Source organism: Sorghum bicolor, chromosome 6 (assembly GCF_000003195.3).
Source record: "Sorghum bicolor cultivar BTx623 chromosome 6, Sorghum_bicolor_NCBIv3, whole genome shotgun sequence".
In the NCBI taxonomy this organism is placed as follows: Eukaryota; Viridiplantae; Streptophyta; class Magnoliopsida; order Poales; family Poaceae; genus Sorghum; species Sorghum bicolor.
The window spans coordinates 34,770,186-34,789,315 of record NC_012875.2 but is presented as its reverse complement, the minus strand read 5'-3'; positions in this window follow the sequence as shown (position 1 = coordinate 34,789,315).

Below are 19,130 nucleotides of genomic sequence, written 5' to 3'. Positions count from 1 at the left end.
TCCATCTCGCTACTATCTAGATCTACTCTAGTTTAGAGAAGAGAGGAGAGCTCTCATCTCTAAACCCTAGCTTTGGCTCTGTCTATGAATAATGAATAATGATCAAGGGGTGCCTCCTCCAGGGGCCAGGGGGTCTGGTTTTATAGTCCCCTCAAGTGAACCTGGGCCGTCAGATCAAACCGACATTGATTGAACGGTTATTCTTGATCCTTTAGATCGGTGGAGCATAATCCGCGAGATTGAGCGTGATTGGCCGAAAAAGGTGGGCGGGCGCCCTAAGGACTTGGGCGGGCGCCCTGTCCCTGATTCCGTTCGGTCACCGCTTCCTTCCCGTGGCTTCTGGAGTCTTCTAGATGTAAGATAATTGCGTGGCACGTTGATATCTCTATGTAATCCCAACGTGTGGGCCTTTCTTCCTTATTTCCTGATAACCCCCTGCAGAAATAGACAAACACCAAAACTCGTGGAATTCTATCAGATAAAACCCTAAGTCTAGATGTTGATTTCATTTGGATCCTTTTCTTTGTTTATTTGATAATTAAATTTGATACTTAAGGACCGTCAACACTTCCTACTTTTAGAGATTGTCCTGAGTGCAACGGTTATGATCGGTATGACAGATCCGATCGGCGTTACCATGAAGATGATCGGAGATTTAATGGGCCGATTATGGGGAGAGCGTCCGTTCATGAACGGTTGGGGGGCAGGCTCAGTGTGCACGACAGGCTTGGCGATCGTGTTCAATATTTTCCCAGGAACCAGGAAGAACTTGAAGAAATGGCTAATGATCGGGTTCCTGATGAGTTCATATTCTGCAGGGATGCCAACACTTATCAAATGGAGTCAAGGGAAAATCGTCGCCCATCGGTAAGGCAGCAGCAACTTCCTCCCTGGTGTCCAGAAGGGGTTGACTAGGACACAGAAAAGGAGACTGCAGCGTGAAAGGCGAGAAGGGTTAAGCAAGGGTGAGAACTCTGGCCAGTCTGGGGATCAGCAGCTATCAAATCCCGAAGGGGAAGGTCCATCGGCAGATGTCAACATGGTCTTTATGTTGTCGATGGAGTTCCTTGCGCCATCCAGTGATGATGAGTTAGAGTGTTCCGACCAGATAGCTCAGTTAGCTCTAGATCCAATGACCGCCATCTTTGAAAAGCCTACTGATAATGAAAGGCAACATCTTAAGGCTTTGTTTGTCAAAGGAAGAGTGGATGGTCAGCCAATGACTAAGATTCTCATTGATGGTGGAGCTGCTATTAATATCATGCCTTATGCAGTGTATCGGAAACATAGGAAAGGAGATCAAGATTTGACCTAGACCGATATGATGCTCAAGGACTTTGAAGGCAATGTGTCTCCGGTCAAGGGGGCAATATGTGTTGAGTTGACTACCGGCAGCAAAACCATGCCGACAACTTTCTTCGTAATCAGTGGAAAAGGTGCATATAATTTACTGTTGGGGAGAGATTGGATTCATGCCAATTGTTGCATCCCATCTACAATGCACCAGTGCTTGGTCCAGTGGGTAGGTGACAAGATTGAAATTGTCCCAGGAGAATCTTCATATGTTATTGCATCGGTAGAGGCGACACCTATGAAAAGACTAGGTGTATTTTAGGAGAAGATTGGGAAAAGGATTTTCTCAAGGTTGTCGATTATGAAATTCCACCGATCCAAGCAGTCGGTTCTGATGAAGGTTTCTAATGGACAGGTTCGCCGATGATGGAAAGTTAGGCCAGGGGTTCACATCGGCCGATGATTTAGTAGAAGTAGATATAGGTAGTGGTGATAAACCTAGACCTACTTTTATTAGTGCTAAGTTAAATCCTGAGTGTAAGCGACAGTTAACTGATTTGTTAATGGAATATAAAGATTGCTTTGCTTGGGATTATAATGAGATGCCTGGTTAGGACCGATCAATTGTTGAACATCGGTTACCTATCAAGTCTGGATTTCGGCCACATCAGCAGCCGACTCGCCGATGTAATCCTAATATTCTCCCTGATATTTAGGCCGAGATAACCAAACTTATTGAAGCCAAGTTTATTCGGCAGTGTCGGTATGCCGAGTGGATTTCCAATGTTGTTTGAGTCTATAAGAAAAATGGGAAGCTTTGGGTCTGCATTGATTTCAGGAATCTTAATAAAGCTACACCGACGGATGGCTACCCAATGCCAGTTGCCGATCTGCTAGTTGATGCTGTGGCTGGCCATCGGATTATCAGCTTTATGGATGGTAATGTAGGATATAATCAAATATTCATGGCTGAAGAAGATATTCCAAAGACCGCGTTTAGATGTCCTGGTCATGTTGGATTGTTTGAATGGATAGTCATGACCTTTGGCTTGAAAAATGCTGGTGCTACCTATCAGAGGGCTATGAATTTCATATTTTATGAGTTCATCGGCAAGCTGGTGGAAATTTATATTGATGACGTGGTAGTTAAGTCTGGAGACTTTACAAGTCATGTTGCCAATTTGCGAAAGGTGTTGGAATGTACAAGGAAGCATGGTTTGAAAATGAATCCCAATAAGTGTGCATTTGGTGTATCGGCAGGACAGTTTCTTGGTTTCATGGTGCATCAAAGGGGGATTGAAATTAGTCGAAGATCTATTGATGCCATCAACAAAATAGTGGCCCCTACTAACAAGACCGAGCTCCTGTCGTTGATCGGCAAGGTAAATTTTATCAGAAGATTTATATCTAATTTGTCAGGTAAAATTCGTGCTTTCAGTCCTCTTCTTAAGTTAAAGGCCGATCAAGAGTTTGTTTGGGGGAAGGAACAACAGTTGGCTCTAGATGAAATCAAGAATTATTTAGTGAATCCTCCAGTTCTAATTTCACCTCAGCAAGGGAAGCCCTTCAGATTGTATTTGTCTACCGATGGGATGGTCATCGGTTCGGCTTTAATTCAAGAATTTGAAGGGAAAGAGCGTGTAATTTATTATTTAAGCAGGAGGTTGATTGATGCTGAGACCAGGATTCGGCTATTGAGAAACTGTGCTTATGCTTGTATTTCTCTTGTATCAAGTTAAGGCACTACTTGTTATCGGCCGAATGCACTGTTATTTGCAAGGATGATGTGGTCCAGTACATGCTGTCTATGCCAATTCTGAGTGGCAGGATCGGTAAATGGATTTTGGCGCTGTCGGAGTTCGATCTGCGTTACGAATCGGCTAAGGCAGTTAAAGGGCAGATTCTGGCCGATTTTTTAACTCAACATTGCGGTGCAGTGGAAGCTTTGGAAATTGTACCTTGGACGCTTTTCTTTGATGGATCTACATGTGACCGGGGGGCAGGAATCGATATAGTATTAATTTCCCCTCGGGGAAGGAAGTATGAGTTTTCCTTGCCGATTATTGCCACGTCGACGAATAATCAGGCTGAATATCAAGCTTTAATAAAGGGATTGGAATTATTAAGAGAAGTTCATGCTGATGCTGTTGAGGTTTTTGGGGATTCTATGCTAGTTATAAATCAATTGGCTGGAAGCTATGAATGCCGAAGTGAAGTTCTCATAACTTATTATGAAAGGAGTATGCAACTGTTAAAGGAATTCAAAGATTTCCAATTAGAGCATGTTCCTCGATTGCATAATGAAGAGGCTAATCGGTTGGCTCAGCATGCGTCGGGATATCAGCCTATGATTAATGCAATATCGACAATTGGTGCCGATGATTGGAGAAAAGAGATCGTTGATTATTTGAAGGATCCATCTAAGAGAGTTGAAAGACAAGTCCGGTTTCAAGCCACCAAGTATGTGCTCCTCGAAGATGAATTGTATTATTGAACTATTGATGAGATTCTTCTCCGATGCTTAGGTGATGATGAAGCTAAGAGTTTGATGGGAGAAATTCATGAAGGGGCATGTGGAGCACATCAGTCGGATTTTAAGATGAAGTGGATGATTAGGAGGAATGGGTATTATTGGCTGACCATACTTGAAGATTGTTTTAAATATTTCAAGGGATGTCAAGGATGTCAGAAATTTGGCAACATCCAGAGAGCACCCGCATCGGCCATGAATCCTATTATCAAACCTTGGCCGTTCCGGGGATGGGCTATTGACTTAATCGGTCAGATTTATCCGCCATCTAGCAAAGGGCATAAGTTTATCTTGGTTGCCACCGATTATTTCACCAAATGGGTTGAGGCTATTCCTTTGAAGAAAGTTACATCGGCCAATATGATTGTTTTGTGAAAGAGCACATTATCTACCGATTTGGGATTCCTCAAACAATTACTACCGATCAGGGTACTATGTTCACGTCGGGGGAGTTTGATGAATTCGCAATCGGTATGGGAATTAAAGTGTTAAATTCTTCTCCTTATTATGCTCAAGCTAATGGGCAGGCCGAGGCATCTAACAAAGGAATTATCAAGCTTATCAGATGAAAAATTGAAGAAAATCCTAGGAGGTGGCACACATTGTTAAAAGAGGCTTTATGGTCCTATCGGATGGCTTGTCATGGATCAACCAAGGTTTCGCCTTATCAGTTGGTGTATGGACATGATGCAGTGTCACCTTGGGAAATTAAGGCTGGATCTAGGCAACTATCTTTTCAAAATCAATTGGCTGCTGATGGTTATGCTACTTTGATGACAGATGAGTTAGATGATCTAGCAGGACATCGGCTAAAGGCTTTAATGAGTATAGAAGAAAATAAGAGGAGAGTTGCTAGATGGTATGATAAGAAAGTAATGGCTAAGGAGTTTGCCGATGGAGAATTGGTATGGAAATTGATCTTGCCGATCGGGACTAAGAGTTTGAAATTTGGGAAGTGGTCTCCCAATCGGGAGGGTCCCTATCGGATAAGTCGATCGACTCCTGGTAATGCCTATATTTTGGAAACTCTGGAAGGAGTTGAATTTCCCAGAGCATTAAATGGTAAATATCTGAAGAAATGCTACCCCAGTATATGGGTCGATGCATAAAAGTTTAGATGCCGATAACACTCCTATCGGCTGGATCAAAATATGTCTGGGGCCAGACTTAATGTTTCAAGAGATGCCGATAACAGTCCTATCGGCTAGACTAAACGTCAGGAAAGCTGAAAAGCAGAGAGGCGAGAATGTATTGCCGATGAAGGGCTCATGTGTTCAACAGCGCCTGGATCGTCGATATGGCGCGTAGACGAATCTGGTTGGCTTCCTCTATCTCCTTCACGTCGTCATCAGCAGAACCTTCTACCGGCTTTAACTTCTTCTTCAGTAGCAGTGCCTTGCGACCATGGACATTTCGCTCTTGCTCAAGAAGCTTGATTGCCTCCGGCAGTTGGCTTTCTTCCTGTTGGGCTTGGGACAGGGCATCCTCTACTTGTTTGAGTTCTGCCAACAAAGTTTCTCTTCTCGACAATAGATTGGAAATCTTCTGCTTCAATGCATCTCCTGAGGACTGTAAAATGTCGATGTTCTTGTGCTTCTCATCGGCAAGGAGTTTCACCTTCATCATTTCCTCGGAGAGTTGGGCATGAGCCGCTCTGTCGCCAAGGCGCTGAATAGCTTTCTGGTACTGCAGCTGATGACTCTCCAGATGTGCAGCCTGGAAGAGGATTTCTTCAGCATCGACAGGAATTTGACCTCTCAAGGTCTTGAATAAGGCTTTGGCCGAATCAGAGTCATCAACTAGTTGGGCCGTGTCTTGATGGAGGAGAGCCGACAGTTCTTCCAACTTTGCCTTGATCTGTGCCGATGTAATCCCAACTGCCCGGGAGGAACTTGCTTCTTCACCTTCATCTTCGGAGATATCAATGGCAAAGGAGACCTGGCTGTCGGGAGAGTCCTGTTCCTGAAAAAGAAAACAAAGTGAGTCATTCCATGATCAAGCATCGGTAAATAATACTGATGGAGATTAAATAGCTTACTAGTTTCAAGGAGATCTCTCGCCTTTGACTGGAAGATGCTGGTGGAGCTATAGGCTGATCGGTTGAGGTTGCCGATGCGACTATGTCAGCTGGAAAAACAACAGAGGTAATTTGTAAAACAGAGAAAATAAGTTCATCGGCAATAATCTCATAAAAGTATGTTACCTTGAGGAAGAGTAATATTTGTCTGAATGGAAGAGACCACCGATGCTATAATGGAACCTGCTGGATCGGTAGTTTGTTCATGCACGTCAGCCGATATGTCTTCTGGCTGAGGTACTTCTGGTTGAGGCTCTTCTGGTTGGGGTTCTTCCACTTTTGGTGCTTCTTGCATTGGAGGGGGAGATGGCACTTGTTGCGTTTGGACTTCTAGGGAGGAAGGAGAGGATTCTACTGGAATTGGGGATACTGGAGGAGGAGAAGGCGTTGCTACTCTTTGGCGCTTTACTTGTGCTCTGGTGTTCTTGGCACCCTTTCTCTTCGGTTGACTGGACTGGGGGGCATCGGCACTTTTGCTTCTAGTCTTTGCCGATGCGCCGGTCTGCTGATACGGAGAAAACTTTATGAGTACAAGTATATGTAAAAGTGGAACCAGTATGAATAGAAAGGTTTAACAATCACCTTGAAGGCCAGTGCTAAGGTGGAGGCAGCTACCGATGGAGATGTCTTGGTCCTCTTGGTGGTCACTTTCTTAAGGCGCACACCTCGGTGCATGATGGTAGCTAGAGTGGGAGCATTATTGCCGATTGAAGAGATCGGACCTGATGGGAACAGGTCAATCGGCTTGCCACTCCTGCTGACCGATGGAGGAGTGTTGTCAACTTGCAAAATGATACAGAAGTGAGTTACCGATGGAAATAAAATTGAAAGAATTGAAACATTGGTTTGAAGGTGCTTACAGTATTATCAGGAACTTCATACTCGGGATCGATCATGCTACGGTACGTAAGAGCTGATCTGCAGAACAAATGCTCCTTCCATTCTACCCACCATTGTTTGTACGACTGAGTGATGAAGGCGGCTGGGACCCACTCTGACAAATCTGCATCTGTATCGGCATTTGACGGCAGTTGGGCTACTCGAATCCATTCAAGGAGGGTAGTGATGGCTTCCCTTGGTTTTATTACATTGGCATAGCAAAGTGCAATCGGCAGCTGGCCAAAAGCTAATTCGCGGGCTAGTGCCGATGGGTTATAAAACTCATAGGTTTGAATGGAGGTTTTCCCACTGCCAAAGAAGTTTACTGGTATAGCCCTGGGAGTGATCAATGCCATCATCACTTCATGATCCTTGTTGAGAGCATCATTGAACGGATTGAAAACCAGAGGAAACATGGTGTCTGGATCATCATAGGGCAACCATGCTCGTTGCTCTCTGGTCAAGCCTTCATATAGGGTTTGGAAAAATCGGCTGATTTGGTCTGCATTGCCTCCTGTGCCGGGCAGAACTATGACAGCCCCGCCAAAGTTTAGAGGAGGGCGTGTTGCCGATTCTTCTTCATCCAATTCATGGTCCTCGGTTATATCTCTCGGGAAGCGATGTGCGAAAAGATCAAATTCGAGGCGCTTGTGCATGTGGAGGCTAAGCCACATGTTGATGAACCACCAGGGACCCCCAGGTTGCCGATGGACTGGCCGAGCAGGAGTTTGTTAGCTACTTGGTGAAGGAGATGGTAAGCTGCGCCAAGCAGGTATCGACCGAGAGGAAATCGGCCACCATCGGATAATCTTTCTGCTGCTGCTAGATAGACGGAAGTTGGTCCTGCCGATCGACCACAAAATACGAATTTGTCCAGCCACATGTTCAGGAAGCTGGTCTGTTCCTTTATGTTAACAGGGCCTGTTCGTTTGTATTTTTTGATGTACCCAGACCAACCGCCGATAGTACGTGTTTCTACCTTAGCGCTGGGTTTGGTGTCGAAAAAATGGGTGCTATCGACAGAGGATACATCTAAGCCAGTGAGCATGACCACATCGGCAAGTGTTGGGGAAGCAGGGCCATGGCCAAACATAAAGGCATTGAGTGTGTCTGACCAAAAATACGATGCAGCTATCAGCAGTGACTCGTTTCTATGCATATCGGCAATGGATAGCCTGATGCATTGGTCCAGTTTTCTCTCGCCCCATTGGACTTCGTTTGAGTGGCTAACTCTCAAGAACCAATCCTTCCATCCCACGGTAGGACTGGGCCAGGAACGGAAAGTGTCCGTCCACAGATCTAAAGAAAAGTTCTCGGCTCTAAAAGGGATCCTGTTGGTTTCTGCGTTGATAAGGTCGGTGGGATCTGGATTCCCTAACGGACCAAGACATTGGAGATGTGGCTGATCGGTGGGGATGACAATGTTATTGGATAAATCCTAATTGTTTTGAAGGCAAAAGAAGAACAAAGAAAGAAAAAGAAAAATGTTCAGTAAAATGAATTGCGGATGAACAGCGATGTGCGAAAAAGCACAAAAGGTGGAATGAAGAACTAACCTCAGGTACGGTGAAGTTGATGGCCATCTCATCATGAAGGGGATGATCGAAGGCTTCGGAGTTGGTGAAGAAGGGGCTTCGTTGGAGATCTGGAGCTCTTGAACAGCGCCGCCGCCAGGAAAGTGGAGTTGGAGCTGTAGAATGATGTGATGGAGGAGTACCCGAGAAGGAACTATTTATAAGACAAAACGGGCAAGGGCAAATCTGACTTATCCCTTCACCGTATCGATGAAATCCGAGGGTACGCATGTAGATATGGTAACTGTTCGCACGATAATCAAGGGATTGTGCAGGTGATTTGACAGGAAGCGGTCATTATCCAGAGATATTTTACTGTGCGAGATCTCCCGGTCGGTCCATCGGCAGCGTCTTGCAATGGTATTATTGCCGATGAGCGAATAAAGTGGAGATAGCTGTTTGAGAAGATAAAGATACGGACGTCCTGGTCAGTTCATCGGCAAGTCTCTGTAACGGTAATATTGCCGATGGGCGATTAAAGTGGAGATGTCAGTTTGAGAAGTTGAGGACTTCGAGGAATCTGCGGGGGAATCGAACCAAGGTCGTTCAGGATAAGGTTGTCGGTTACCAAATTGGGAGAGTTAATTGCGGAAAGGCATCATTACTGCAAAGAATTTCGGAGCATTAATGATTCCATACTCTGAAATTAGGGGGCATGTGTTGATACCGTTTTTGACCACGTACCCAGGATCGGTAGAGTGTGGATCGGCAAGGAGAAGGCAATTATGATTGGTCTGCGGGAGAGTTGCCGATAAGGGTGGTTGTCGATGAAGAGATAGCTGGATGTGGCTAAGTCCATGGGTGGTGATGTATTCATGCCGATGGCCAGTATTAAGCATTGCCGATGAGGAGTCTGCCGATGACGTGGAAGGAAGACTTGGAGGTTACCAAGTGGTCCGTGGTGGTGTCCTAGCTTGTCACGACAAGATAGTTTTATGTTTTCCTTAGTCGTTTAAATCGTTTTGTACACGGATTCTGTCCAAATTTGGAATTCGAATTCTAGTCGTGTCTGGTTGTAGCTCTTGGAGCATGGTATAAATGTAGACCCTAGGGCCTTGTAATGAAGACATCTATCAATCAATCAAACACACGTTTTTACTCATATTCCAAGCATCTACTTTTTCGACGACTTCGTCATACTTTTTCCTTTTCATTACGAGTTCTTAGGAATTCGTCGACTTAAGCTCGATGCGTTCTCAAGTTCCGCGTGAATACCTCTTGGCCGTGGCATCTGGGCGCATCACTGTTGTCGGGACCAAAGTATTCGAGTTACCACCTTTGCCGATAGTAAGGTCAAATCAGCATCTGCAAAACAACATGGGAATGGAACCCTGAGTACGAGAATGTACTCAGCTAGACTTATCCGTCATAAATAAAAAACAAAAGACTCTTCAAGGATCATGAAGGCTGTATAGTGGGTAGCTGAAAACCTTTGCATAAAAGCGTTGCCCAACTAGAATTATAATCTGATACCTTTCTTTCTTTTATTTAGCTCAAGTTAAGTATTGTCAATACCTATCATCTAGGTTTGCACCTGTACTATTGCAAACAAGTGTTGTGATATGATAGTACCTTATCATAGCATTCACAAAACATTACTGATCATAACCCAAGTGTTTCATAGTCCTTACTATGAGGACAGGGCTCATGTCAAGTGCTCATTATCCAGGAGCGATGGCGATTCGAATCAATTTCTAACCAGCTCGCGAGTTATTCCCCCACACAAACCACACTCACTGATCAAGTGAGCTACAGATCACCATATTACACTATCCAGGACCAAATCACGGGTTCGGCAGGCACCGCCAATACCCAAGGACCGTTTCGGCGACCGAGGTATCCAAGGTATACCAAGGTTGCGTGCTGCGCCCTCATCGTTCTCCTCAAGTATCTCCAATACAGCGCATGGCGACTCGACTCCCAGCCTGGATAGTGTTCAGGCTTCACAGTCGGAACGACTTATCCTTCCAGCTAAGTGTGGGGCATGCGTTCAACATGACAGGAGGGCCGTCAACGATCGGTCCTTAATCGACGCAGGCAGGGGCACTACGGTCAACACCACCATAAGACCTTGCCCGGTCTCAAATTCATTCCCACATTTGGTTATCATTCATCATAACATTGACAGCTAACTTTCAGGTATCCACCTATAACTCGCAGGTGACAGGAAATCACCCGACTTCTATCGTATTAAGCAAGCTAAGCACAGACTCCAAGCCTATCTACATAGGACAAGGTAGGTAAACAGGTGGTGATTTCAAGGAGTAAATATGCATCAACGGTATCAAGCAACTTTCATCACTTAAATGCAGCATAGTAGAACAATCATAATATATCACTTAAGTTGGCGAGAGCAGGGAGACTTAGAATGCTCCGGGGATTGCCTTTCTCAAACGTGCTAGGCCTGTGGTCCAGGCACTCCTGCAGCTCTCCTTCGGGCTCTTGTTCTCCTGGAAGTTCCTGCTCCTGGGTCTCCTCCTGCTCCTCGGGTCCCACCTCGTTCTCCTGCGAGCCTGTATGATGTATGTGTGCTCATGAGTGGAGTGCGAGATGCCCGGGGTGCAATGCTTATGCAAGTGAATACCAGATGATCATAACATGGTGCATGGATGAGGCAAGAAACTATTTCTATAAGGTAATCAACATCATCCAAGAACATGTAACCAAATTAAGCATCTATTGCATTCTCTTCTACAAGTTGTTCTCATTGTTATCCAGCAAGCTAACATGATGCTTCGAAGATACACCAAACCCCCTTTAATCCATTTATCTCATGTATAACAAGGTATAATTTATTTAATTATTATTAGACCTACAACAGTAACATGTACTTCTGATCATCAATAAAATCTACAAAAATTACAGTAGATCACTGGTTAAATATCAAGTCTACCTCAAAATTTTCATAATATTTGGGCAGGTAGTTTAGCCTACACAAAAACATAAGTTTCTTCTATATAATTAAGTAGAAATACCCTACTAATGACCAAGTGTCAAACAACAGATTTCATATTTTTATAAATTACTTACTAACATAAGAAAGATCCACAAAAATTTCCAGACTAATTGCATCATCCAGTTATTTATTAAAAATCATAAACCACTGCCATGCAAGCATTTAAATCATCATAAATTAATTTATACAGCAAATATTGTGTGATATATTTTTCCCAGAGACTAAACATCCATGCAAAGCTAACCTAACAAGAATCACATTTTTCTGAGTTATATTGTAATTACTATGCATTTTCTAATTATCAGCAAAAACATGGAATAAATATATTTACACAGAAAAGTTGTACAAACATGACATGCAATTTCACCAAACTGTAGATCTAGATTTATAGAGTACACCAAAATTTATTTCATCATTTTTGGAGCCATAAATCTCAATATATGAATTAAATATGATTTTAACCAATTTCTGGAAAATCTTTTAAAACGAAAACCGACGCAAAACGCTAAGTGCACCCAGATTCAAACTCTCAAAGGCGCTAACAGGCGGGACCCGTAGGTCAATCGACCCCACTTTTCAGCCACCCCGAGCTTCCGCGGCCGTAGACCGGCCGGGATCTCACCGCCGGTGAGGTCTCCATTGACCCCGAGAGCACATACGGCTTCACGAGCGCGAGACGAACCTAACCGTATCCTTCTTAGCACTTGACAAGCGCCGGAGCTACCTCACCATCGAGAATGGCGGAAGTGGCGGCGCTGCTCGTCGCGGTCTGGCCATCTCGCTGCGGTAGAGCGCGAACTAGGGATAGGAAACGATGTGCGATGCCAAGGCGACGCTAATGTGCTCGAAAATGTGGGCAATGGCAGAGAGGAGAGGGAGAACCGCACGAGCCGAGATGTCGCCGGAGCTCCGACTCAATCCGGTGAGCTCTACCGGGCGCGCGAGGCTTACCGAGCGCGAGCGCTGGATGCGGAAGGGCGAGGCGGAGTCGCTGGTGGTCGAGGATGGGAGGGAGGAGGCCAGAGCTAACGGGAAGAAGAGCTCCGAGCGCAGGCGGCAATGGCGAGCGGCGGCGCGGCTGCTGCTGCGCGCAGGCGAGAGACAGGGCGAGAGTTGAGTGGTGGAGCGCATCTGGCAGCGGGGGAGAGGGCGAGCACGGTCGGGCGTACCTGGTGGCCGACAAGGGTGCGTCCACCCCGGTGCATGCGTGCCATGCGTCGACCGAACGCTGCCGGCGTGCCACGACGTCGCGGCGCGGCCGTCCACGTGCGTGGACGCGGCGCTGGTGCGGGGGAGAGGTTGACACGAGGGCGGGCTGGGCCGGCTTCGGCCAGCGGGCCAGAAGTGAGGCCGCGGCCTGCTAGCGCCCCCCTTTCCCTTTGCCCTTTTTTAAAATTCTTTTTTTTCCAAAAAGCTTAAATACCATTTTTGAAGCCCTTGTAAACTTTTTCAGGGGTTGAAGTAAAAAGAAGAATTGTTCCCTACAAAATTCTCTACAACTTTGTTTTAAGATGCAAATTCAAATTCCAAGCAGAAATTGAATCACAAATTAAAACTAGTTCTAGATTTTTAAATAAATTCATTTTGGGGATTTTTGTATAAAACCCATTTCTCAATTTCTATAGCTCCAAAAATTTCACAAAATAAATTCATTTTGACGCTTTTAGGTGCGACATCCTTGATGATGATGGTTTCGCACAGCTCAAGGAAGTTCTGTAGATGCGTGTTTGCGTCCTCACTTGGCAAACCATAGAACTGGTTTGCCTACACCATCGTGAGTAGGCCAGTGCAAAGCTCGAAGTTTCGATTCCAAGTGTTGACTGCGGGCCCAACGGGCATGTTGGCAACAACGGGGTTGGAATAGTCATGGAGTGACCTGGCCATGTGTTGATATTTGGTAACGCCATCAGGAAATGATCCGCAAGCGCACGGATATCGGTGAGCACTTCACCCGGGAGGTTATCCAGAGTATCGTATTTATATTTTTACCACTGGGAGAAAGCGTGCATCTGACTAACCAAATCTATTGCTACTACCCTTTAGGCTACAAAGAACGTGACTCGATGTGAGCGATGTATAGAGAAGACTACAACCGTAGTCTCGTTCTAACCTTGGTAAGGATGATCTACTGTTCTATTGGGGAGGTTCACGGAATCTAGACACCACAAAGGATGTTCGACCCGCACCTATAAACCCTACTCGTCCTGCTAACAAAATGTGGGCTGCAAAGGTAACTCGGAAATGTCACGTTCCTCGCTACTACCACGGTCCAGCTAGTCAGGGGATATCTATGAGTACCTTAGCCCAAACACCACGTTTACGCTAGCAATAATTACTCTAAACTCAACCAGAAGAGATTAAAGTAAACTCATAAACCAAAGAACAATAAAACAAGAACTTACTAGAATTTAGAATATGAATTACTGAAGAATCCTAGGAGCAAGCCTCAGGTTAGGAGAACGTGATCCTACAGGTACAACCTCGAAGTATACACCGATAGGCCAGGCTTCCTCCGATCTACACCTCCACTCTATCTCTCTCAATCTAGTACATCTAGTCTACTCTCACATTGGATGCTAAGCCCCAAGTATATTTAGAGGAAAGGTTATCCTTCAAGGGCACCTCTCAACTCTATGATGAACTTGTTCTCCTCCAGGGGCTAGGGGGTCTGTTTATATAGTCCCCTCAAGTGAATCTGGGCCATCGGATCAAACTGACATTGATTGAACGGTTATCCTTGATCCTTTAGGTCGGTGGAGCGTAATCTGCGAGACGGGTCCTGATTGGACTCTGCACCAGGGCGGGCGCCCTAAGGGGGAGGGCGGGCGCCCTGCCCTCGGGCCCGATCGCCTTCCGTTCATTCCCGTGGCTTCTGGAGTCTTCTAGATGGTAGAAAATTGTGCGGCACGTTAATATCTCTATGTAAACCCGACGTGTGGGCCTTTCTTCCATATTTCCTGATAACCCCCTGCAGAAATAGACAAACACCAAAACTCGTGGAATTCTGTGAGAAAAAACCGTAAGTCTGGGTGTGGGTTGCATTTGGATCCTTTTCTTTATTTATTTGATTATTATATTAGGTACTTAAGGACCGTCAACAACTCCCCCAAGCTTACCTCTTGCTCGTCCCTGAGCAAGGATGAACTCAAGAGTTTCTGCAATGGTTTCATGCCTTAAAAGTACACATGCGTTCAAGCAAGATCTCATCTCTGAGTTATAGTAAACCGTTAAGACTTAAGACTTACTCATTTTACCTTTCACCATGGGGCTTGCAACCGTCACTTGTGTCTTGAGCAGTTAAAAGATAGAATGGTCAAGTCAAGCGCCATGTCTCTTGTTCTTTGATCAACTATAGCTCTGGAGTCTTTGCAGATTTTCAAATAAAACTCAGAGATTCCTTGTACGACTCTCTCAAATCTCTCTTTTGTGGTATTTCTGGATCCTTTCAAAGGCAGTAATGGTATATGCCTTCTCTCAAAGTATGTGGTATTTTTGGTATGAGGCATAGTGAAATTGCCTTCTCTCTCACCCTACTCTAATAAGGTTTTGATATCTGGAGCTCATAGGTGGGAGACAGCTAATACATACTTACAAGACATTTATTGCATAGTCAAACCATGGATCCAAAAGAACAAGTCAATAAGTCAAATCAAGATGTGCATGTGTGGCGAATGAATGGTGTATGGTGATAATGGTGAAAACAATGGTGAAAATTTAATTCTACTTTTGCTCTTTTAAGGGGATACATACCTTTCTTGCACTTTGAAGCTTTTCGAGGAGAATGAGATGCTCTATATTTTCTTTTTCTTTTATCTCAGGTGGGTATCTTGTACCCCTACTTCTACTATCGGACACTTGTCCATTTTTACCTCTCGTCTCACTTTTTCTTTTCTTTCGAGGTTCTCGGCACTTGCCCCTTTTTATTTCCTCGTATCCTTTCTCTTTCTTTCTTTTTTTTAGAGCACTCATCTCCTAAAATATAGCAAGTGGTAGTAACCAAGATAACTTGAACATTTATTTCACAGGGAAAAACAGGGATAGGATAATGTTTTTGGCTATTCTCTCCTGGATAGGAGTAGAATAATTTTGGGTGAATCTGGAGATGGAAATGAGTGGATGTATGTGGATGCGTACTTCTAGAGTAGAAGTAGCATATATGAGTGAACGTGCAAGTGAATCTTGATTTTAACCGCATGACAAGCTCCTAAGGGTCTACACAGCTTGACCATACTCAATGCTCATAAGCCGTAAAAAAGTAAATGTGTGGCTCAAAGTCTTGCAGGCATGTATATATGGCTGTGGTTGGAATTTAAACTCTCATCATACAGGAACTCATCATGTAACATTTTAAAGATTTTCAAAGATAAAATTCTCCATAATTCGAGCATCTCTAGGAACAGATAAACAGCAGTTCAACCTTCCTATATCGTATCCGTTAACGACTTAGACTTTTGATCAGGTACTCTTCCCACAAGTTCAGGTTTAGGGCAAATCTAAATTCATAATAGTCATGCCTAAACTTGAGAGAGATTTCAATTTTGAGAACTAGTCATGGTAGAGCAACTATTCATCATTTCCATGTGAGAGCTTATCATAAGGGTTCATAGCAAACTTTATTTATTTATGTATTTAGCAAACTAAGCAAAGATATACATAAGCACAAAATTTGTATTTGGGTTTTCATGATTATGCATCTTTTATTATCTGAGTACAGTATAAACGCGAGTAGAAACACTTAGCTGGATAAATGGAGGTGCTCTCCCCAAGCTGGATTTTGACGTAATTTCTTCGGATGTAGCTAGCAGGTGATGGAGGTGTATTTGAATGTCGGAAGTACCTTGACAGCGATTATTATGTCCTCCGCCGGCTAGTCTTCTTTGATCCTTGAATTCTGTGGAGCTCAAATAGATAACAAAGCTTTGTGGAACTGGTTAAGTGTTAGCATAAAATCTCTTAGCCTTTATCATATTGAGATTCCTCCTAATAATTTTTTTTATTTAGCAGGATCATGCACTTATTATTTTTATATTTTTATTGTAAGATGAAAACATATATATTTTATGCCACCACAGTCAATATACCTATGGGTTTTAAACCATAAGTCTACTCACATGGGGCTTTAGATTTTATGATGCAGTGCAACGAATAAATATTTTTGTTTTCTTTTCGAGATGATATGAACTTGATTAACTAAGCAAACTATTTTAAATAATTGAAGGGAAAAGGATAACTACCAAGTTTACCTCTTAGCAAGGCATTCGGTGTTTTTAATTCCTCCGAACGGGACTCTTTGTTTTCTCTGTCGTCCTGGGATTCGTTGGATGGCGTAGTCGGTGGTTCCGGCGGTGCCTCCTCTTCGTACACCACTTCTCCTTTGTAGTCTGCCCATCCGTCCTTGATGATTTGCCTCCTCTGGTTGCGGTTGCGTCATCTTCTTCTTGTCCTGACCTGCTTAGAGTCTTCAACTATATAGTTAAAGTTGTAAAATAGCGGCGTACCTTCTCAGAGGGGAAGTGCATGTGGACTTCACCGGTTCCAGTGTAGATGATTGCTTTAATGGTGCCGAGGAACGGTCTTTCAAGGATGGTGGGTGGATCGTACTCGTCTTCTCTCATGTCAATGACCTGAAAATCATCTGGAGCTTAATGTATGTTGGTTCTAGGGGCATGGTCCCATGCAGGAGCTGATAAGTGACTGCGGCCATCATGTTGACGTCACATCCGGTGTCGTAGAGTGTCTTCTAAAAAGAGTATCCATTGATTGTGCACTCGATGCTTGGAACACCAGGGTCGTCCTTCTTAATCAAGAAAGGTGACTTGAGTCGACGATCTTGACCTCCTTGAGCTGTAGTGACCATCTTAGCTGACTCAGTCCACATTTGCTTGTTCCTATTCCTCCTGTTGGTCTTCTTCCTTGGTTCATGTCGGGATTGCTCTGAAATTTGTGTAGTCTTTTTCTTGAAGGAAAGTCTCCTTCTTCCCCTTGATGTAGAAACTGATCTTGGCAGCATTAGCGTAGATGACAGCTCTCGAGGTGTTCAGGAATGGCCTCCCTAGGATGATGGGTGCCCTCTCATCAGTACGAGTCTCTATCACCATGAAGTCTGTTGGAGCGTACAAGGTACCAACTCGGACGCACAGGTTCTTCAATACTTCCTTTGGGAAACTTAATGTCCGATCTGCAAACTGAGTAGTTAGGCCTCTGTTGATTCCATCCTTGATTTTGTTGAGGACGGTTGTAGTAGTAGTTGTTGTAGTTGATGTAGTTTACGTCCTCAAGCATCTCAGGGCAGTGATTGCCTGAGTGTCCAGTATCTCTAGTGTGTTTGTGCTCGTAGATCCAGGCTCTTCACTTGGTAGAGTCTGGGAGTTGTAAAACTCCTTCATATTTTGCTCAAAGTGTACCTGCTCATAGAGACAAGGCAGAGATCAAGTGTATGGGCCCTGTTGGTGGAAAACACCAACAGAACCAAAAGGTATTTTTTCTTCTCCAACCTCAAGCATAGTGAGCAAGACAAAGTTGATGGATAATAAGATCATGAGTGTAGCATTTAAAACATTTTTCACATCAGATCGCTCGTCCTAATGGAAAGATAATCTATCTATATTTATGTTTTGTTTATATCTTCCAAATATTAAACGTGCAACATTTTAGCTTATATGATTAGGAGTGTGGGATCACGAAGGTAGTACTAAGAACAAAGATTAAAGGAGTAAACATGTTGAATTAATTGGGTTGGTTAATTTGGAGTTACAAATCATACATGTTTGTCTATTTATTTTATGTGAACGCCAAAACCAAGGAGAAGCTTATAAAAGCGATAGTCAAGTACCTTAAGATGTTACCTTACTTGAAGAGTGATGGTACAGTATCACCTTGTGGAAGCTTTCCTTTCTTAGCGGGTGTGCATCGTGTTTGTGGCACCCTCCATGGATCATCTCTTGTGAGCTATGCCTTCCTTGTGTAAATTGTTAACCTTCATGTGTCTCTCTCTTTGTCTCTAGTGTGAGTTTATCTCAGGACTTCCCAGGTCGATATTGAAAGTTTTCCTACAGGGGTTAGTCCAACAAAATATCCAATATCTACTACAGCATACTATCGGCTCAAAAGTCAACCTAGACACCATGTCTAATTTGATTTAGGAGGGCGTTTTAACCTAAGCACCATGCTTAATTTAAAAACCCTTGGAAGTAAGATCATCATTCCTAAACTAAGCACCATGCTTAATTAAGAGATAAATGAAACTACTCTAAACCTAGACATATACTAAAGCAAATAAAGGTAGCATGAGAGCATTTATAGAGATCTACTCAAGTGGAGATGAAGTAGTGTGACTAGTATTTAACAAATCAAGCATGTCTCAAAGGTAAGGACAACTAACATAGCAACTTGGCAAAGGATGTTTTCATGTGAAGTACGCCCCCAAGCTTGAATTTTACAAAAATCAAGATTGGATGAATTTAATTCAATGTTGCATGACGATTGGTTGGACTTACCTTGTGCTTGTCATTCATCCGATCTTCTTGCTCCAATCCTGGAAAGGTTAGTGACAAGAATACCCGAAGGAATATTTCTACAATTATCTTTATATGCTCAATACACAAGGCTTGTTTTAGGACACTAAGCTTGTCCTTGGGAAACCATCAAATTATGTTGGTGAAGTGGTTTCCCCTCCAACACTGACCTATATCAAGATCAACTCAACGAGATCTGCAATATTTATTATAGACATATGCATCGACAATCGTCCTTTTAAAGTTTTTATAAATAGAGAGGAAGAGGGGGTTGGAGTCCTTAAATGTGGTGATGTTGGAGAGACCA